The sequence below is a fragment of the Lycorma delicatula genome, chromosome 2 (genome assembly GCF_047948215.1).
Source record: "Lycorma delicatula isolate Av1 chromosome 2, ASM4794821v1, whole genome shotgun sequence".
Lineage (NCBI taxonomy): Eukaryota > Metazoa > Arthropoda > Insecta > Hemiptera > Fulgoridae > Lycorma > Lycorma delicatula.
Genome location: NC_134456.1, coordinates 77,888,943 through 77,913,659, shown reverse-complemented (window position 1 = coordinate 77,913,659; position 24,717 = coordinate 77,888,943). Strand labels below are relative to the sequence as shown.

The 24,717-nt window shown below is 30.1% G+C and overlaps 1 protein-coding gene across 1 annotated transcript in view; it reads left to right on the top strand.

The window, feature by feature from the left end:
- The window catches only part of LOC142318914 (limbic system-associated membrane protein-like), a 1,021,193-nt gene that overhangs the window by 209,551 nt on the left and 786,925 nt on the right, over positions 1-24,717 (top strand). The gene's annotated exons all lie outside the window — the stretch shown is intronic.

The window sequence follows — 24,717 nt, the reverse complement described above, 5'->3', positions numbered from 1 at the left end:
CTTTAGACTGTCGGAACGTCAGGTAGAGACCATTGTTAGCAAAGTTGCTACAAAAATAACGGATGGCAGACCGGTCACGCCAGATACATTACAACAGATCATGATTACTGAGCTGGCCAGGCTCCCCGAAAGAGCTACGAGACATCACCCTGTCTATTGTTGGTCTTCCGATATTGCGGATCAACCCAGGATTCTGCAATCCATGAAGAGACGCGTCCAGAGACTTAGAACGAGAGCATACGGAGCTGATCGAGACCTGAACAACTTTATTACACAATACTGAGCAGCAAGAAAACAGTTAAACTTCATGATTAAGCATGCAAAAAGGAAGAAGTGGAGAGAGCTATGCAGTGAACTAGATGCTGACCCCTCAAGACGGGCGTACCAGGTAGTCATGAAGAGACTGGAAAGACGGTTGCACGTCCTTAATAAGATAGAAGCTATACGACACATGGAAGCGCTTTTCCCGCGGGTTGATACGGGCGTCACGGAGCTAATACCTGGTGAACGCGGCAGGTTCACCAGGTTCACCTTGGCCAGCTATATTGAGGGCACTTCAAAGAAAAAATATAAGCGAGTACATAGTGACGCAAGTAGCCAGTTATCTATCCGAGAGACGAACTGAAATCAAGACGGTGGATGGTGTGGTAAGTCATCAGATCTTCGGTGGAGTCCCGCAGGGGTCTGTACTCGGACCCCTACTTTGGAACAATTTCTATGATGAAATTTTCCGACTTCAATTCCCGCCGGGGGTGAATGTCGTAGGATACGCGGACAACATCTCGCTGCTAGTGGAGGCCAGTACCTTAGATGAAGTGGAGGACAAGGGAAATATCACCTTAGCAATAGTGAATGAAGGCCTCGTCAACAACAGTTTGGAGGTCTCTCCTTCCAAATGCAAGGGTATCCTCTTCACTGGTAAGAGGATACTCAGAAGATTAAATCTGCGCCAGAGAGGAGAGGCAATTGTGAGGTGGAAAGGGCTAAATATCTAGGGGTGTTACTGGATAAACACCTCAAATACTCCAGTCATGTGGCCATGATCTGCGACAGAGTGTAAACAACAATCCGTGCCATACGAGGTCTCTTTGCGGGACAAGGAATTCCACGTGCGTCGAAGAGGCGACTTATCACCTCGGTGATAACGTCGTCTTTGTTGTACGCCGCCCCGGTATGGGCCGATGCGGTTAATGTCCAGCGCAACAGAAGAAAACTAACTAGCAGTCATAGGAAGTCGCTTCTCGGGGTAGTTTCGGGGTACCGAAGTTATCGTATGATGCACTGTGTGTGTTTTCTTCGGTGCCCCCGATAGAATTGCAGATTAAAGGACGAAAACTAAGGGCGTCCGTTGTAGCCAAAGATGAGGCCAGTTCTATTATACGAGAACAATGAAAAGTGGCTGTGGCTGGTTCAGCAGTGGCCGCATGGACAAGAAGAATTATCCCGGATCTGGATGCTTGGCTAGATCGCTCTCGTGGTGAATCAGATTACCTTACAACGCAAGTCATGTCGGGACATGGTGCGTTTGAACAATAACTGCGTAGGTTTGGCAGGAGAGAGTCACCAATCTGTTGTTACTGCGATGCGGTTGACGATGCCGAACACACTATTTTTGAGTGGTGGCGATGGGAGGAACAACGTATAAATGCAGGACTGATGCATACCCGACCGGAGCAGCTCTCGGAGTGGCTCTTGGCTATGTCCGGAAACTGGAATAATTTTGCAATATTTGCAAGAACAGTTATAAGAATAAAAGAAGATGAGGCAAGACGACTGGGATACTGAGGGGTGTAGTTTATAGTAGGGCTGGGCGGACAGCCCCGTTCCTGAGGGCTCAAATGGCCTGGTGTGTGGGTTCCCGTGATGGAGCGGGGACTCCTGGGGTCCGTTAGGTGCGACTGAATGAAAAGACCGAGACCCGGCCGGCGGTGTGGGTTTCCGGATACGCTTTGGCGGCTTCGGCTCCTGCGCCGTCGGTTTGAGGCTGACGAAAGGAAAGACCGAGACCCGGTCTCCGGCGGGGGGGCTGGGAACGGCATAGCCGGGCCTGGTTCTTACGTTGGAGATTAGAGACAGGCAATTAAAAGATCTGGAAAGGACACGATATATACGTTTAGTTCCGATAAAGCTTAAATTCGAGAACATCTAACAGTACTTTCCTAAAAAAAAGTGTATGTAGCATCAATTTGAAATAAACATAAAAAATTGCTTCAATAAAACTCAATAAAAAGTTTAATTTTAAAAAACTTTCTCTCAACTACGTACAACTTACGATGAACAAAGAAATAATTTATCTACGATAAATCGTACACACGTTAGAGACCGTAACGTTTTTTTTTTTTATCATTTGCATGTGCGAAGCGTGCGAACAGCATTTCACATGCATGCACTCGTTTTTCCAAGTAACAATCACTCAACTCATTCATTGAGGATGGCCGAAAACATGAAACATTCAAGTCTTTCCATATGTAGTCTCGCATAGTCGATCGCGGGATGCCTAATTCTGCAGACCGCTTACGGGTTGACTTCAACGGTGATCGTTCAATTGATGCCGCTACAGCAACACAAGTTTCATTGCGAGTCGTAGGCCTTCCGCTACGTGATGCATCGAGAACACTTCCCGTCGTAAAGTAAAGATTTTCTTCTTCCATGCGAATAACGTTGGTCGTAATGGTGCCGGTGTTTCAAACCGCACAGTGAAGTCCCTGAAAATGTATGTCATTGTCTTCTTTGTGTTCTGACGTTCATGAACCCACACAGAAGCCACCAAACGCTCCTCAACAGTGAAAGAACTTGTATCCGCCATTGTTTAACTCTACTTTTAACTCTACAGGACTCAGCTTATGGTGGGAAATAATAATAATGAGTCAATTTGCTCAACAATAGTAAAATATATACCGTTTTTTGTATTGTTTTTTATTCATAAGAATGTTTATCTAAATGTCTAACTGTACTATGCTATTATCATGTAAAGGGACGTTTTGCCCACACTACATATATATATATATATATATATATATATATACATAAACATATTCTTAAAGGCTATGACACTCCAGTAACGTAAGAATACCAACGCGGTGTCATACATCTAAATCGGATTTAACCGTTCAGCTGCTTCAATGGAAAAAACATACATACATACACCCTAAATATATAACATTCCTTTTTTAGAAGTTGTGTAATAACTGATAGATAAAAATTCTAAAATTTATAAGAACACTCAATGGAAAAAATCTAATGGGGACACCACATCACTTCCTTGTGCGTCTATTAAATTACATATACACATTTTTGCTGCACTTCATTTAAACTTATGTCATTTGAAAGTGGGATACAATCCTCCAGTTCGTTAATAAAAGTGAACAGTTACACAATTGTTAGAATATTAGTTTTTATTAATATCAAATATTTATACATTTATTAATTCAACAATCTTACCTGAAATATTAGGTTAGAGTAAAAGTCATTAGATTACTCTTTAAATAAATTGTTTACCAAATAACCTAATAATAAATTAGTATCTGTAACTGATATACACGAGTTCACTGAACAGAAGACCTTAATTATCATTAACTTTTATTTATACTACCCACCAGAAAGCTTGTACATATTACGCACAAGTGAAAAAAATTTTCCACAATCACTTTAAATTGAATACAATTCAAAAATGCATTTTGTTTTTCTGTCAAAAAAATAAAATATAATGATTTTTTGTTAAATAAATATATAATTTTTTAAAGAATTTGGTAAGAAAATCCAAAAATAATACGATTCTAAATTATAATTTTTAATTAATATTAAATAATCAGATGTTTCCCCAAATCTAGTAATTTACACATACGTAATAACGCCTATTAAATTACATACACACATTTTTAAAAGTACATAAAATTTTATTTCACTAATAAATTTTTTTTTCATTTTTTTTATCATCATTATATTAATATTTATTTATTTTTTTTATAATCACGGGTTAGTAATTATTAAATGAATAATTTTATTTTGTCTTCAGTAATTTGACTGGTTTGATGCAGCTCTCCAAGATTCCCTATCTAATGCTAGACGTTTCATTTCGGTATTACCTTTTAACATCCTACATCCCTAACAATTTGTTTTACATATTCCAAACGATACCTGCCTGCACAATTATTTCCTTTTACCTGTCCCTCCAATATTAAAGCGACTATTCCAGGATGGCTTAATATGTGGCCTGTTTGTCTCTTCTTTTAACTTTATTTTTCCAAATGCTTCTTTCTTCATCTATTTGCTGCAACACCTCTTCATTTGTCACTTTATCCACCCATCTAATTTTTAACATTCTCCTATAGCACTGCATTTCAAAAGCTTCTAATCTTTTCTTCTCAGATACTCCGGTCGTCCAAGTTTCTCTTCCATATAAAGCGACACTCCAAACATATACTTTCAAAAATTTTCTTGACATTTCAATTAATTTTTGATGTAAACAAATTATATTTCTGACTGAAGGCTCGTTTCACATGTGCTATTCTGCATTTTATGTCGCTCCTGCTTCGTCCATCTTTAGTAATTCTTCTTCCAAAACAACCAAATTCTTCTACCTCCATAATCTTTTCTCTTCCTATTTTTCATTCAGTGGTCCATCTTTGTTATTTCTACTATATTTCATTACTTTCGTTTTGTTCTTGTTTATTTTCATGCGGTAGTTCTTGCGTAGGACTTCATCCATGCTATTCATTGTTTAGCTAAATCAATATATTTAAATAAAAAAAAGAAAAGTCTGATTTGAACCGATGCGCATTCCTTTTAAGATCCAAATATTTCATTAATTAAAATTTTAATTTTAATTTCGATTGTAATCAAAAAGGAAGGTGCACAACTAGATGTTACAACAGTGCTAAATCCAAAATTTCACGTCTAATCGTTTTTGAGTTATGCGAGATACATACTTACGTACAGACGTCACGCCGAAACTAGTCAAAATGGATTCATGGATGGTCAAAATCAATATTTCCGTTGAAATCTGGAATGTTTCGCGATGACAGTACTTCCTTTACGTCGTACAAGGAAGTAAACTGATAAGGAGGTAAAAACATAATTGCTCAACTTTTACAAAATTCTGTAGAATGATACATTCTTAAAAGAATAACAGTTTACCACTGGCGTGGTTTAAGTATTTTAGTTGTAAACTTACTAAAAAATTAGTTAACTTTTAACGTTACTACAAAGGGAATTCTAATTTGTAGCCGCAGACGTGGACTAAATAACGAAATAACGCTACACAATTTGCACAATTAAATGCTTAAAATTGAATAAATTCAAAGAAACAATTTAATTTATTATTTATAGAGAAAACAGGTTTCCTGCTTTCTTTCTGAAACAATTTTTTTCCAAAAAGAAGTTTGTTTTTAATTTTTATTTAGTTTATAATACGTGTTAAAGCTTGAAATTTTACTACTAAGTAATTTCAAAATCAGTTTTGTAGAAGAATAGAAATTTAAATTTTGACTAACTTGGTTTTAAAACTCATATTATCCGCTAAAATTTGGAAATATATAAAAACTGACAAATCAATATGTATAAACAGAAATTATTTAATCTTTAATAAATTGTTATATTTTTCTATTGATTTAGATTACTTGTTACTAGTATTTCAGAACAAATGAGAAATTAAAATTTACCTTCTTCATTTGTAAACGCATACATGTACATGCATTGCGTGGATATAATACGCATTTTCCAGAAAAAGATATGACTATGAAACAAAGGTATTAATGTAAGTATAAATAATTTAATGGTAGCATGGGAGTGTATTTATCTGTCAAAAATTAGTTCATCTATAATTATAAACGTAAATGTAAATAATAAAAAAATTATAAATTAATACTGAACGCTATTCACACATTTACAAAATTACAAAAAGAAAAAACATAGTATTTTAATACAGATAGGAGATTTACTTTACGGAATTGCAAAAGCTTTCATTCGTATTAGAAAAGAATCAGGAATAGTATATGCATTCTCAAAGAATAGCAAGATTGATAATGTTGAAGGCGGAAGAACGGGAAAATGGGAGGGAGATTTATAGAAGGAGATCACTTTTGACGGAAAGTAAAGACATCGCCTTATGTCGCTAGTGACAGATCGTGCGTAGGTATTGAAAAGTAATTAAAGAAATTGATTCCAATTATTTTATAATATAATGAATATTAAACTCGTATAATTTTCAAGTAACACAAAAAAAGTCTGCTTTATATTTCTTATAAAATATTCATATCTATAAATAAATAATCAGTAGCGTGATATTCAAAAAGCAAATGCAATAAATTTTAAATTGCCAGTTTCCCCTGAACTAGCTGCCGTGTTCCGTGAAAATGAAATTATTCTTACCACTGAAATAAAATAAAAACTTAATAAATAAATCATTGTAATATTTGTTTTTGTTTTTCAATTTTTACACCACTAAGACAGAAAAAAAGAAATAAATAACAAAATTGACTGATAAAAAAACCATATTTAGAAAGAAAATATCAAATTTATCCAATATATATTTTATTAATATTTCTACGAAGTATTTTCAAATAAGTAAATATAATTTTAAATTAAATGGCGGCCTCCTTAGCCGAATAATACCGTATTGAATTTTTATCCGGAAAGCGCTGGTTTGGAATCCCGGGTGGGTATGGCACTTTTCATCACTTAAAAAATGTTCATTCCATATTCTCACTACAGTTTTCAGCTCCAATTAACCAAAAATATTTTTTAAAAAATGAAATAATATAGTCTTGTATTTAATTGTTCTCTTTTCTTTCCGTGTAAAACAGAAAAAGCTTCGTGATATAACAGAATATTTAAATTTACTACATAAGTTACATTTGATTAAAATAATAGGACAACATTTTTTACTGCCTTTCGAAGAAAAATGGGGTATTACTTTCGATCGCTTGGTTGCCAAGAGGGGGTGAAAATGATGAATTTTCTTTACGTTTTGTGGTATGAGGAGCATGAAAATACTATTCATTTAAAATGGAGTTTCCTTATGTGTGTGTGTATATATATATATATATATATACAGAATATTAATAAAACCCGTTTAAATAATTAAAAAGATGGTCCTCTACATCGTAATAAAGAAAAAAAAACTTCATATCAACATATGTCCGGAAACGCATAGTTTACCCGCTATCCGGAATTTTGTATTTTTTACATAAAAACGTATTTCTCAGGAATCATTAATTATATCAAGCTGAAATTTCGTATACTGTTAGGGTACCTAGAGATTTACTTATACAAAAATAATGAACCCGAACTCTTAAAAATAAATTTTTATGTTAAACATGTAAAATGGCGGATAGCCAATAAATTAAGCGTTTCCGAACATATGTTGATGTAAATCTTTTTCTTATATAAAAACTCTGTAAAATTTCTAAAACTATTTGATCAATTTTATGCTGTTGTGGATTTTCTGAAGTTGTGTATGTGAAAATCTGATGAAGATTGGTTGAGGTGTTCTTGAGTTACATTCATTTTAAGGTTAACAAAATTTGAGTTTGCTATGATGCTACAAGTTGGAACGTTGACTTTTTTTATCTGCGGTGTCTATTAATCAAAGGTTTTTTTATTAGTAAAATTTTATGAATGAGTACAACTTTTTGAAATTTTCTACGCAAGATAGCTTTTTTTTATTTTTAGAATATATCCAAAATATATCAAATAAATAATCAAATTCAGTTTTATTTCTAATTTTATTTTATTATTTTATTTTAATTTTAATTTAGTTTTTATTTTTTTCTAATTGAATTCAGTTTTATTAATTTTAAAATTCGACCATCGCAACACAAGGAAATAAAAAGTTAATAGATTTAAACAGATAAGATCTACAGGATCGTATTACGGAGTTCGTTAGAACTTCGTCGATAAAAGTCAACGAAGTCAAAGACCGGCGTTTATAGTTCAAAATATGACCCAACAGTGAAATGAAAATTGGGGAAAAAATAAGCATAAAAACATTATATTTCAATTCAATTAGATTAGTAATAAAGATTACTTTCAAAAAATGCCTCGAATTTTTTTTCCATTTGATGAACCGCGGGACGCGAATATGTCATTTTATTAATTTTTTAAATGTATCTTTACGAATCGCGCCGCTAGATAGCAGTACTTGATAGTACCAGCTAGCGTACAAAAACTTGATAATGTATACTTGAAATAATAAAATTTAAAAGAAAATATACTACAGCTTGTTTTAACAGTAAATGCTAATATGTAAATGAAAGTAACGAAGATGAAACAATTTTTTTAATTCCCATTACTTCTTTAAAAAAAAAATAAAAGTATTAGTTTACAAGAGAAATTTAGTTTTATTAAAAAAGGAAAAATATGAAGTGAATGATATGACTATCAACAAAAAAAAAATGGCCGTGAAATTCAATTTGTTTGTTCTTGGACAATAAATTTTAATAGTAAATCCGTAAGATAACAATATGTAATTCATAAAAAATAAAAGAATAATTAACAAAACGGAGTGATATCGAAAAAAAATTACAATTAAATTGTAAACCGTACGGTAAGAATCTCGCAGATATTATATCTTCCGTTCAAAAAACAAAAATTTCTGTAATATAAATAAAATTGTTTTTAACAATATGATACTGATATCAAAAAAGGTAAGACACTACATTTCTATTATCAAAATCTCTTATTAATTTAATATTTCCTTTAAAAATTACGTATATGTATGTATTATATATATACATGTAATACGTAACACATTTACAGAAATAATACAATTCTTATGATTATTAGTTGTGTAATAAATGAAATCGGGCCGGTAAGAGTTTTGCAACAAATTTTACTTTTTTTTTTTTAATTATATAAAACGCTTAAAACATTGTTTATTTCTATTATTGTATATCTATTGTATATTACATATATTTAACATATATTTTTATTAAAGAAAATTCTAAATTACTAACAAATTTTGATAATAGAAATGTAGTGCCTTACCTTTTTTGATATAATATCGTTTTGTTAAAAACAGTTTTATTTATATTACAAAAATTTTTATTTTATTAGCGGAAGAAATGATATCTGCAAGACTCTTACCATACGGTTTACAATTTCATTGCAGTTTTATTGGATATAATTTTCGTTTCTTAGATCAAACTCAGGTAATTTATGGGAATGATGCTGTACAGCATAATTCCCATAATTAATTTATGGATGCTTTACAGTACAGCATCTAACAGGAAAATTTCCTTATATGAGTAGTATAAGCTACTATGAATGAGACTGGAATATTATATACCTGAGTACCAAATTGTAACGTAGACAAAATGTTACCGTTGTGTGTATCTTCCTTGTGTTACGTGTAATTGCAAAGAGACGAGAATTTTAAACTATACAGCTGGTCTGTATGGTAAACAGAGTGACACTTATAAAACTAAATATCACTAGTATTTCAACGATATATACTGTAGTAGCGCAGTGTATTAAATAAAATTAAAAAGATAACGGAAAACACATTTCACTCCTAATTATCTTAGTTATGCTGCAATGTAAGGGTATTTTTTGAGTTTTGTCTCATACTAGATCGTCTTTCGTCGTTTAATTATATTAGCTAAAAGAAAAATTTATTAGTTAATGCTGTCACATTACGTGTAAAGTTTACAGTTAATTATGCACAGTGCTTATGTTTTATTTATATTGAATTAAATAAAATCTGCTACGTTTTAAGGGTTACGTAGATAGATCTACATAACTCTTATAATTAAACTTAAGACTTTGTAAAATACTCAAAGCTAGAAATTTAAAACTTTATTAAATTTATGATTCTAAGAAATTTGTAAGTATGAGTTCAAAGCTACCTGTAATTATGCATATTTCAAATTAATTAAGAGTACAACTAATTATTAATATCTTTGCCAAGCAGTAAAATTACATTAAATTTTCACAAATATATTTTCAATATTTCCCAGAATTAAGAAAAAAATCATTAATTCAACAAGAAATCTTATACATATAATTAATTGTAATAAAATTAAATGTGACAGTACATATATAAAATTTGTGTATTTATTAGTTAAAACAATATTGTCAAATAGCAAATTTTGAATCATTTAAAACACCAATTTCCTTTGTAAAAAAAGTTTTTGACCAACAAATTCGGGTGTTTTTTTCAACGTCTGATTAATTATATTCAATTTTAGATCTCAAAAATTGTGATGTACCAGGAAGTGGTTTAATTTAAACCTTCATACTGTTGCAAAATTCCATTCATACTCTATTCAAACTCTATTGTTGAATTCAATAAGACAAAATAATTTTTATTACACATTTACGTGGAAGACTAAATTTTTTTAAAGTATAGATTTGAGTGGATACTACAAATCTTCAAATTAATTCTTAACTATTTACCTTTCGCCATGGGAGTGTATTCTGAAATATAATTCGTAAAATTATGGTATCATAATATCAATTAACATTATTTTGAACATGTTTATTTTTTTATGGTAATGGTACAAGTGAAAAAAAATTATACAATTTGTTAATTTAATTTTTACAAAAATATAACTAATTTCTTTATTTCTATAAAAACATTTAATATTGTTAGTGAAATTATATATATATATATATATATATATATATATATATGTGTGTGTGTGTGTGTGTGTGTGTGTGTGTGTGTGTGTGTGTGTGTGTGTGTGTGTGTGTGTGTGTGTGTGAGAGAGAGAGTTGTGTGTGTTGATCACAGGATTTTTTGTAGATATATATTAAAATTATTATGAAGATCAAGGCAGTGCCTAGCAATTACGTATAAAAAAGAAAGATGTATATTTTCATGTGATACTTAATTTTTAATACGTGAACATAGACAGTCATACAGTCATACAGTCTACCTGATATATTGAATCAACTAATAACTAACTTGATGCAAAATATTGTACCATTTATATTAATAAATGGTATTCTATTTTGCCTTTTTCAGAAGAGTAACTGGTAGCTAGAAAATCTAATGTAAATTTTAGATTACATTTATAAATGTAACAGAAGTTACTTTTATAAATAGATACATAAAACCTAAAAATTGCCCTATTCTTCAAGTTATTTAAATGCAGGATTTTTAAGTTAACCGCATTAAACCGTTTAATTGCAATTGAGAAGGAACAAATCTAAATGTTTTTTTATCTCCGCTTGAAAATATGTAATAATTAAAGTAGAAGCGTTGATTCCAAGCCGTTGTTAATAGGACAGGAGAGAGAAGTAGCTGCCCCGGTGGAAAGGAATAGCACGGTTGAAGGTACTGTCGGATAAATGGAGCAGAGGCAACGTTGCGGGCAATTTGGAAACCCGCCACAGAGGGTGCTCAGCTTTTTATCTCAGTGTCATTCCTATCCCAGACTTTAAATGGCCTTATCAATAAAATGAAAAATACTGCGGCAGTCATGCGGCACCATCTAACGGTTCCTTTTGTAGTCTTCTTGTTAAACTCGAATAATCGTATAAACTAAACCGGACCTTTATTAACTTTTTACAATTCGCTAAAATAAATTTTCGCCTATCATTTAACTATAAAGTTTAGTTTTCATAAAACTCAAAGCAAAATTTTAATTAAAATGGAATTTAAAAGAAAAAAAAACATAAATTTACAAATCCAATTAATAACAGATTTTAACAAATAAACACGATAATAAAAACCTCCTAGGAAAGTAGGATGCTCGTATATTCATGACTGCCTCAAGAAATTCAAATAATATGAAATACCCTCAAATATAATCTAACGTTTTATACAACTCTTCTTCCCGCTGCAATTTCATTGCTGGCTGAAGTTCAAAATATTCATTTGCTATGAATTTTATGGTTAAACACATTACATCGTCGCTGTAATTTGCATTAACTAAATATTTAATCAAAACAATGTTATAAGCTATCTTCTACTTTTTCATTACTTACTTATTACAACAAAAATTATTTTAGAATTATAAAAATATTATATAAATTTATGAATTTTTTTTATTTATGGTCACAATCCTTTTGGCAAACGATTATAAAAATAAATTGGTCAAAAAAGTTTGTGATATTAAAACTTCTTTATAATTTCCTGAGTTTACTTAGTTCTTAATTATAATATACTGATGCGCTGCCGATTAAATATTTTATAAATATCTTGCGCATATATATATCATTTAACATATATTAAAAATAATTTTTAAATCATAATAATACTTAAAAATAAAACTTAGTAAAATATTTATAACCTAATAATTCTATAAAGTTTTTTGAAGATCTTTCGTCTTTTGTTTACGAACAAAAAACCGTAGATAAGAAAGATTGCATTGAAACCTGGCAAAGGATTAATATTTAGTCTGGATTAGTACAGCTAGTATATCAATTACAGATCGCCAGATATTATAATGGTTTGTTTTTACGATGTACTGACTACAAAATGGCACAAAACATTTTAATCATATTTTTGTCTTTAAATATTTTTTTGCCTTGTATTTGAAATCGTATCTATTCTTTTGATAATATTTATTTACACAAATTAATATATTTTTCGTATAAAATAAACTTGCTAATAATTTTACCCGCGTTAAATTTTAACAGTAACTATTTCAAGCTAAATTTTACATTTCATAGTTTAATTCTATTATGTTTTATTTTTTTTTATTTTTCCGAAGATTTTTCTTATCTATACGTTTAATTTTAACTTCTGTGTTGCATTAAAAGTGTATCGATTCAAAGATTTTTAATATTTATCCGAACTTTCCATTATATAACATTTGTCTTAATTATAAGTAACTATACATTGTACAGAAATTAAAAATAAATATACAATATAATATATTATATAATAATAATATGTGTATATATATATATTAAAATAAATAAATAAATATATATATATATACTGGAAAAGAAAATATAAAAATATCGCTGAAAAAGATCCGTTATTCATTCTGGATATAATTTTGTAGAATTAGTAGTTTAAAAAATATATTAAAATAGAATCCATTCCATTCTTTTCTACAAGTTAATAAATACGAGGAGCCAACCACGCCCAGTTACTATAAAAAATCTGATGTGGACACTACATAACTTTCTTGTACGCCTGTTAAATTACATATACACATTTTTTTTAAAATGAAAAGTACATTTTATTTCATTAATAACTTCTGATATTTTTTTTTTTTATTGTTATTATTGAATTATTATTTATTGTAATTGTTTTTTAGATTCTGAGGTTAATAATTATTAATAAATCAATAAATTTAAACTAAAAAAAAAAGTTAAAAAAAATAAGATAAATCTTAATTAAATCGATATGTCTTACCCTTATAAGATCCAAATATTTTATTAATTAAAATTTCGTTTGCGTATAACTCTTATAAGTGGTACTTATTTTCTTATCATATATCGTTGAAAAGTTCTCAATGATGGCTTATTACTGGAGTTAAGAAAAGTCCAAAATCCAATTTTATTTTGGATTTTCGGCTTTTTTGGACACTTTTGGTTCAGACAATTGCAATCAAAAAGGGAGGTGCACAATTATATGTTAAATATATTTAATATGGTAAATTTAAATAAATAAAGATAAATTTAAATTTAATATGTTAAAAAAGTCCTAAATCCAGAATTTCAACATTCTACGGCTAATCGTTTTTGAGTTATGAGAGATACATACGTACGTACGTACATACAGACGTCACGCCGAAACTAGTCAAAATCGATTCAGGGATGGTGAAATTGGATATTTCCGTTTAAAACTGAAAACCGACATTTTTCGCGATTACAATAATTCGCTTACTTCGTACACGGATGTAAAAACAATGAAATTTTTGAGAGTGCATTATTACATAATTTTTACTACCATAAATAATTTTTACTACTAAAAAAATTGGGAAAAATCCATAACTGATTCGTTTCTACGTATATAAAGATTTAATTACATGCTTTTCTTTACTAATTTTTGTTCCACGCTTAACGGATAATACAAAATACGCAGAAGGTGGAGAGGAGTAGTATACATGCGCAATAAGTTTTTGGGATGAACATTGTTGTAGATGATCAGCCAACGTAACGCTTCGAACAACCTTGTACGAGATATCGAAAACTCCCGTAAATATTTAAACATCGTACTAATAAAAAGTATAAAATAAAGTAAAAAAATTTAACTAATTTAAAAATCTTAAAAAATTTAACTATAAAATATAAAGTTAAATATTAACTGTAAATTAACTATCTTAAAATTAAAATTTTAATTTTTAACTAATGCTATACATTTTTATGAACTGTATGAATAAAATTAAGCAGGGTAATCTGAGCAATTACTTGATCAACTTCAATTCGTTCATACGTTAATATCCCACAGTACTTATCAGAGTAGGATCAGGTAAACGTAAGATCTAAATGTCGGAAAACAGGTATAGTCAGCTGGTGATCCGTGCAAGATCAAAGTCCGCGCCACGTTATCAATATTCTAGTCAATTAACTATCAGTTTTATGAGTTATCGAGATGTAATCAGATGATAATCCAATCTGTGGGGACAGGTTATTTTTAGGGTTAAAGCTAGAGTTAAGGTAGAATTTTGTGTAGAGAGGTTAGGGATAAATTTCCAAGGTATGATAATACTTGAATACCATCTCGTAGGATACTTGGCCGAATTTATTTTTAAACGTAAATATAGTCATTAAAGAGAGAGACTACACGATATGTTCCGTGTTATTTGTCATGAATACGTCGGATCCTTACGAAGAACTCTGAAAGTCACCTTCAACATCTGACTGAGAGTCAGATGTTGAAGGTCTGACGATTAGGTTTGTATATAAATTATTCCTCTTTCCACAAAATCTTACCTTAATTTTATCTATAATCATAACTTTAACTCTAGTAACCTTGGAAAACTTGGTAACAGGAAGCAATGCAGATTTCTATGATTGAATAGATTCACAAAAAAATTACAAGAATACAGCTAAGACAAAAAATTAATACTAATTACTAATATTTTTGCAAACCAAAAATTTAGACCGTAAAATTCTCACATATTAGCGAGCGCTCGTTGATATATACACACTATAAAAGAAATTTTATAAAGAGGAAGTCAGCCAGTTTTCCATGAAACCTAAAAACTATGATTTTTTTTAAAGAGATATTAACTCTTACTGATGTGAGCTCATACTAAGCTTTTTACAGCATTAAACATTAGTCAATTACCATATTTTGTCTATAAGTAAATGTACATAAAACTAATCATAAACATAAAAAATACATAAAAAACTTTTTAAAAATTATTTTTACATTACATGTACTAAAAAGTAGAAAATAATTTTAGGACGGTATCTCAGAATGGATTTAACAACAAGGTTTGATGGTGTTATGTAAGATTATGTGAAAATCTTAGTTTCAAACCAATAATTTGATGTTTTTGCCAATTTTTTCATATGAGTGATGAATGGACTGAAGAGTAGAATGCTCATATCATAGCACCCCATTCTTCTCAAATTTCATCGAAAAACAATTTTCGATGAAAACGAAAAAAACAAAGTTTGGGAGATATAAGATGTTTTTTTTGGGGGCTCGGATGAGAGAGTCGGATTTTGAGAAGCAGGTTTACGATGGGAACCGGGTTGGAAGGCCGGACCAAAACGGATACAATACCAAACAGATCCGGGATTGGTCAAACCGTTCCAGAGGTATAACACAAAATGTATCACAAAAATGGATAATTTTTTCACTAAGGAACATCCTAACGACTTAAAGATGTTGCTAAAATGTGTTGTCATCAGGAGCAAACCTGTATGCAAAATTTCAGAGCGAATGGATAAGCGGAAGTGCTTAAAAATTCGATTGAAAGGTTCCGTACCACGAATCTCACATACATAGTCCAAGAGCGAGTTAATGTAAGAGTGATAAAAAATTAATTAAGTTGTTTTAATTATAGTTCAGCAACTAAAAATAAAACGCAAATTTCTTTAAAAAATATTCATCCTGATCCCGTTGGGAAGACACCCTCCGCCATCCCCTCCGTTCCGAGCCCTTATGGGCTTTACTTCGGCTTTTGACATATTCCATTCCGCTTCGGCCAGGATGCCACAAGTGACATTCCCATCGGTTTACTACTAATTAATCAATAAAACGATCTCACACAGCTCACCAAGTCATAAGCAAAACTGAAAATACCTAACTAACAAAGGAATTGAACTACCTACCCGTAAAAGGCAAAAGTGAGTTCAACACAGAACACGAAATAAAAAAATGTACAGCTCACAATAACATTAATTAAAATATGCTTGGATGCTCTCACAAAAACTGCTTGGATGCGCTTGACCTGGGGTTTTAAATGGCATCCCAACCCAAAACCAAACACCACACGTAAATTATGTCGTCGATTTAACTGTTACGGAGGGGAATCATTTAACATTTCATCTCATTAGTGGTTGGATTGACTGTTTAAAAGTATTTTACATTGAAGAAATGATTGGCAATATACTGGCATGGCACAACTAATGTATTTCTGTATTAGTTGGATACCCATGGCTAAACTGCAACAGTGTGTAAAATGTACATTTTTAGAAATTTTTGAACAGCATCTAATTGCACCAAACATTAAATGTATTATTTATTAAAATATTATAAAAAGTAATCTATTTATATACGTTATTTAACTGAACTCTGGCAAAATACATTCCAAGGAAATAAATTATTTAACCTAAAATTACCATTTTTACTTTCCCGTCTAAAGCCTGCAGCCCGGCAGCAGCATAACTACTAAGGAAAACTTACAGCATCGGAAGAAATGTTGGGTAACATAGTTTTTGCAAAAGTCGACTTTCAAGCCCCTGTTCACCCAAAAAACACGAAAAACTTTTAACAACTTTCAGAAGATATGTACTTACGTCTATCAGTGATATTTTGAATCTTATTTAAGGAATGGGTCAACATAGATTCTTAAAAACTGAATAAAATAATTTTTTTTATACAGTGTATTGGAGTCATTAATATTGGCTAAAATTTAAAACGAAGGTGATATACTTTTCACCAATTTCAATTTCTATATATTTGTTATAGAAAGGTGAATTTTACTGCCGATTATTTAATATAGTAGTAGTCAACCTGGTCCCTACCGCTCACTAGTGGGCGATCCAGATTTCATGGTGGGCAGTAGGGGTTTGTCCGTTATTATACCACTTTTCTTTTTTTTTATTTAATTGACTTTGTAAAAATTTTCTTACCATTATTTAAAAAAATTTTCATTAGGTTTTCATAAAATTCCCCCAGATTTGGTGCTGTTAATCAAATTATAACCAAAGAAATAAATCGCATTAATATTTCCGAAAAAGAAGATCTTCGTTTGCTCCTTACAAAAATTGAGCCAGATATACAGTATTTAGTTTCGCAGCATCAGCCTCAGGGATCTCATTAATAATTTAATTAATTAAATGTAATTTCATCAGACTTCATACGTCAATGTATGCAAAGTATTAACAAAAAAAATAGAGTTAACTAGAGTAAGTTGTTTTATAAAAATTTATTCTTCCAAACTTTGTGAAAGTCCGACATAAAATATTTGGTAAGTAATTATTATTAAATTCTTTAACTTGCTGTAAGTAAAGTTACATCCCTATTTTAGATATCACCATTAGTGTGGAACCGATGGACGGTTACAAAATTTTACTACTAACAGAGATACAAAAGTGGGCGGTAGGCATAAAAAGGTTAATCCTCCGGGTTGGTCTAGTGATGAACGCGTCTTCCCAAATCAGCTGATTCGGAAATCGAGAGTTCCAGCGTTCAAGTCGTAGTAAAGGCAATTTACTTTTACACGGATTTGAATACTAGCTGATAGATACCGGTGTTCTTTGGTGGATGTGTGGTTGATTAATCACACATCCCAGGAATGGTCAAACCGAGACTGTACAAGACTACAATTCATTTACACTCATACATACCATCCTCATTCATCCTCTGAAGTAATACCTGAACGGTAATTCCGGGAGGCTAAACAAGAAAAAGAAAGAACGGTATAAAAAGATTGACTACTACTACTTATCTAATAAGTGATTAAATAAGTTTTAGTTCAATTAACTAATTATTAAGCTATTTAAAATTCCAAAGTCTTAAATCAATCGTATTAAAGGGGGAAATATAATTTCTATTGTTTTTTTTTTTAGCCTATTATTTTTTATTAATTAATTTTTCCCTCTTATCTCAAAAACCCGTTGACCAAAAAAATTGAAATTTGAATAACATTGCACTAAAAAGTATCAACTTAAGTAAACAATTATTTTAATAAATAAACTTTTAATCCCTAAAACTCAAGATGGCTGTGTGGGACCTGTACCTAAAATTCCAATTTTTTTTTTTAATCTATTTTTCAGATTAAAAAAAAAATACCTCCGTGGAGCCATTGCCTCAAACACAACAGTTTAAAGCAATGGCACTTACCGGAGCTTTGTTTATGCGTAAGTGCGGGTCCGGCTCTGAGGAGCGGGGCAAAAAATAGAGAGAAAAAAAATCGTATTTTTCGAAATTGTAAATTCAACTGTATCTAGTATAAATGGAGATTACATGGAGGGGTCCTATGGGCCCCGACTTAACAGTTAAAAATAAGGAACTTTTTTTATAATTTGTGATAATTTATCTGTTATAGAAAACTACTACATATTATTATGTTATGTAGCTATCGAGTAAATGGGTCAAATGGAAGACCATTTTTTTTTCAATTTTTTGTTTTTTTAGTAATTAATGTTTAATTACAGTTAAATTTTGATGAAAAAATTAATTTGGCCAAGAAAGCCAGCTGGGACTAACAAGTTATGAATTTTAATTTTTGTTTCTTAATTATACTTTTATGTTTAAGGTAAAAGCGTCATTTGATCAACCTGGACATATATTTTTTAGTAAAAGTTTTGGTCGTTTTCGATTATACTCTAAATATTACATAATTATGTAATTAATATCTAAAAATCCTAATATGCATATGAAATAAAATCTATGAAGTGAAAAGCCGGGCAAGTCGTGAAAACCTCTACTAGCTTTTTTTTAATATTCATTTTTTAATATTTGAAACATTACTAAGAATCTAAGGCTGAATCAAAAAACGAGTGGATTTTATTTTTATTTAAATAACTGCAATTAATACTAGGAAAAGAGGTTGCAGAATTCGTATTTATTGCTTTTTTCCATACAAGCTACTGAGAAAAAGAATGTTAAAAAATATTATTATTATCATTATTATTATTTGTACAGAAAACTTTACTTTAAATGATGACTTAGAATGTCTAACTTGATTATTTACCGTTTATAGAAAAGAATATAAAGCGTCAAATTTAATACTAATTCGTAAAATAATTAAATAGGTAAGAAATCCTGGTTTACTTTGTGGGAGTAGAAGTTATTTATTTTTAGCCCTCTTCAACCACTGTTTTTAGTGAAAAATTGATCACTATACTTTTGGACTCATCTTCAATGTCCGATTTGTCATCGACAAATCTTTTTTCAGAATACTTTAAAAAATATTTTCTTCATAATATTCTCTTAATAAATATTTTCGTAAAAATGCTGATACTAGATGAACCAGCAGAACTCTTGACTGGAGTATCATTGTTTCTACTTCGCCTCGTTGTAAGGCATGTTTGACTCACTAAAAGGGTAACCTTGTCTTCAGAGTATTTTAAACATGCAATGCAAAACTTCATCTTGCATGGGATGTAATTTATTCCCGAAAAAATCTTTTTACAAAGGGGACAACTGTCAGAACTGCCGGCATGATTGGTCCCCGATGGAAATTATTTGGTATAATACAATAATAATAAGACTAGCAATAATAAAATCTAAATAAAGAAGCAGAATATGAATCAAAATATATTTAAATAAATAACAGCATGTACAACAATTATGTAAAAAATAAACAGAAGTAATAATACTGATGGTGAGTAAGGATGCTGCTAGATAATGGTCTAGCGAAGGGAGAATTTGATAATGGGGAACCTAAACTAAACTACAAACACGTGATGGATTTTTGGGCGAGGCAGTGTGATGGTGAGAAGGAATGCTGCTAGATGGCGGTCTAGCAAAGGGAGTTCTTGATGGTGGTGAGCCTAACCAACCTATAAACACGTGGTGGATTTGTAGGTTAGACACGAGGCCCGCTGTATAATAAGAAAATTAAGAAAACACAAAACGCTTCCGAGAAGCGGTTGGTGCCCCCTAACCTATAACTATCATGTGATGAATTAAAAGGTTAGACTGTTAAAAATAAGGTAAAGGAATAAAAATAAGAAGAGAAATTAATGTACTTTCGTATTAGCACGTCGACCAATAAATTTCAAACTTTTGGGTTATTGTTAATAACACCCGAGATAATATTACCATTTTTAAAACCATTTATATTTTTTATTTTATAAATATAATTTAACCAAACTTAACCTTCGCTCGCTAACCTTGACTTATTAACACAGTAATGTTTTGAGTATTTAAATAATAAATTCAGTAATTATTATTTCATTTTTATATTTAAATAATCAAGATAATACTGTTAATTAGTCGAGATTAGCGAGCATAGGTAAGTTAAGTTTGGTTAATTTATATCTATAATTATAAGCATTAATGCTTACGTTTTTATTATGTAAACTATCTTAATGATCCAGTAACTTTAAAGTATTTTCAAAGTTACGGGATCATTACGGTTGAATGGTACAGTATTAGATGAATAATATAGTAAAATGGGAAGAATGAGTAGGGGATAGCAAAACAACAAATTAAAATGAAAAAGGAAGAAAAAAATAACACCACGTGGCACACGAGGCATCCAACAAAAAACATAACAAATACAAAAAAAAATCTTATATACAAAACACGAATTATTACTTATAATAAACTAAACACATACTAAGCACAGAATAAATGGATAATTAATCTCCAGGAGCATTTCGAAGATAATAAGAATATTTCGAACCATAATAATAATAATTTTGTGATCAATTTTTTGTTTTGTGATCAATATTATCGCTAATTTTTAATTTTTAAACAATTGCTTTATCTCTGCTCCTGATTTTTTGTTTAATTTTTCAAATATTTAACTTGCTTTATTTTAATTATTCATTAATATTATCAACATTAGTCTCCCAATAAACCTAAACCAGGATTATTTCGCTATTTAATTATTTTACAAGTTAATATTAAATTTGAGGCTTTATATCCTTTTCTATGAACAGTAAATAATCAAGATAGACATTCAAGTCATCATTTAATGTATATTTTCTGTACAAATAATAATAATAATAATAATTTTTGTTTTAATATTCTTCTTCTTAGTATCTTGCATGGAAAAAACAATAAATACGAATTATGTAACAGCTTTTCCTAGTATTAATTGCAGTAATTTAAATAAAAAGAAAATCCACTGGATTTTTTATTCATCCTTAGATGTCTTAGTAATGTTTTAAATATTTCAAAATGTATATTAAAAAAAAGGTGGTAGAGGTTTTCAAAACTATCCCGGCTTTTCATTTGATAGATTTTTATTTCATACTAGCAGACCCGGTAAAGCTTTGGAGTATATATATATATATATATATAGATTAGATGAACTCAGTTGAAAGTTTAATAAAACTAACAAAATGAACATTACAGAACTTTCCAAAATTTAACCTTTCCCTTTTACCCTTCTTAATTTTTCCTTTCACCCTCCCCCTTTCACCATTTTCATTTTTACCATACCCTTTCCTTTCCTCCATCCTCTATGTCTTTTTCCCTTTCCTTTTCCCATTTCCCTTTCCCTTTTCCTCCTTACTGTTTTCCCCTTCCCATTTCCTGTTTTTTCTTTTTCGTTTTCACCATTATTTCTTTTTTCCATTTTCTCCTTCTCTTTTTACCTTCTTCGATTTTTTTCATTTTCCGATTTTTCCCTTTCTTCCTTTTCCCCGCGCGTAAATCGGTCCAGTAATTTTTTAGTCTACAGTGAACACACATGTCGGAAATATTGAAATGGAATAGTAAAATATTTAGAAGGTAGCGTATGTTGCTTTTACGTCCAACAGATAGCGCTGTTTTTCAAAAAAAGCATGATTTTACCTGTCACAGGTGTGACATCTTATGTGTATAAATAGTAGGTATATAAAAACACGCGCGTATTCGAATGCAATGTTGTGTCAAAATTTCTTAGCAATCTGTGAAGAACTTTCGTAGATTTAAGATTTTGAACAAACAAACATTTACGTTATTATTTATCGAAAACGATCATTTTACGTTATATTTTGATCGAAAACGATCAAACTGTTCGGTAAAAATTTGGTCTGGTTTGATCAAATGACGCTTTTACCTTAAACATTAAAAGTATAATTAAGAAACAAAATCCAAATTCATAACTTCTTAGTTCCAATTGGCTGTCTTGGCCAAATGACGGTTTTGTCATCAAAACTATACTGTAATTAGACAATAATCACTAAAAAGACAAAAAATTGTAAAATAAAAAAAAATAGTCTTCCGTTTGACCCCTTTAGTCGACAGCTACTTAACATGATAGTCACGACTAACATAATAGTAATGGCTAACATAATAGTCACAACTTGTAAAACAGTATAATTATCACAAATTATAAAAAAATTCAATCCTTTTTTTTAACTGTTAGTCAGCTCCCGTATGACCCTCTTTTTCGATATATTCTCATGTAATCTACATTAATACTAGATAAAATTGGATTTACAATTTTGAAAAATAAGATTAAAAAATACTGGAATTTAAGTACAGGTCCCATTCAGTGATCTTGAGTTTTTGAGATTAAAAACGTTTGTTTATTTATTGAAATAATTATTCACTTAAGTTGACACTTTTTAGTGCAAAATTATTCAAAAATTATACTATCATAAGTAATTGCTCAAAAAATCAAAAGTAATTTATTCAAAAATAATATTACTATAAAAAATTAGAAATTTTTATTATTATTATTATTGATAATTATAATTAAAAACGAAAAATTTATCTATCTCTAAATACATTTGGAAGATTGAGAAAGAATAGTTTTTAATTGTTAAAATAATACTTGCAGTAGTGGCATTTTAAGGACTATTACAGTGTACCGAAAAACAATCACGCCTTAATATTATTTCACAAAATGTAATTTAAATTATTTATGTAATTAATACATAGAATGTAATTAATATATAATAATAAAGTACATGTGAAATAGTAAATTTATGTTAACATATTATATATTTTGTTTATTATAAGAATTTATCGAATAATACCCAACTTTTTTTTTTAATTAAAAAATATTAGTAAAAAATATCAAAAATATTACATTTTTTTCTTAATTTGAGTGCATTAATTAAATTTTTGCGTACTTTTACGGAATTTCCCGCCCCAAAATCTTTCTATTTTTTTTAACGATATTTGACGAATTGTACATATTCCAACACAACCTCTCGTTTTCACATTAGCCTCCGGAACCACCGTAAGGTATTACTTCAAAAGATGAATGAGGATGAGATGTATGAATGTAAATGAAGTGTAGTCTTGTACAGTCACAGGCAAAAATTCTTGAAATTTGCGGTTAATTGAAAACCAACCACCAAAAACACCAGTATCCACGATATAATTTTCAAATCCATATAAAATGAGACTGTACAAGACTACACTTCATTTGCAATCTTACATATCATCCTCATTCAGCCTCTGAAGTATTACCTTACGGTGGTTCCGGAGGCTAAAACAGTAAAAGAAAGTAATACCAACATAACCAATCCAAACATAACCAACGCTCGCTTTGCTCACTTACCTCATCTAATTAATATTAAATATATAAGTTATATACACCAATGATGAAATCTTTAATGAAGGCTAACACAGTTTGTTGGATTCTTGTTATGAGAATTTCTATGCCGTCACCGACATAAAGTGAGGAAAGATTCGTTCGATTTGATACTTGCAACATATATTGATTTTTCATCCGGAAGTATAATTACATCGTTTAGGAAATAAGTATTGTATTGCGTTTATAAAAGTAATTATAATTATGATTTATAACAAATATTATATGAATTTTTAATCAGACTTCGTTTTCCAAAATAATTTTATCTAATCATTTTTTAAAGTTAAGAACCATTTTTAATGAACTATTATATTGCACAGTACTACAAGTATACATCGTCCAAAAAAAAAGAAGAAAACATTTGGGGGGGGAAGAAATTCCGAAAGAGTGCCCATTTTTGATGTTAAATAGTGATCACGTGTATAACGTAAGAGTTATTTATTACAATGATGTTTATGCTCTGCTTTTTCTGGTGGAATGTATTTAATTAATGGTTGTATTTGTCTTTTTTTTCAAATTATAATCAGAAATTGTTTAATACCTAGATATGATTTATTTTTTGACATCATATAATTTGAAAAAATTTAATTCTCTACTTCTTGGATTATCATTATTATGTTCTGCAGAGACCCATGTTATGTACGTTTATTGTACTTGTGTATATATTAACATGTATTTATTATTTGCTTGCATATGTTACTGTTATGTGTTCTTAAATGTTTTGTGTTCAAAATATAATATAGAAAGGCTTTAATAACTGTTCTATTGTACTAAATAAATAAAATAAAAAAGATAATTTTTTATTATTATTATTGACATGACATTTAAAACCAAATATTGATATATAAATGAAATATACGGAGAATAATATCCGAAATGGAATAATGTATTGATCGGGGCACACATGATGTTACATACTGTGTAAAAG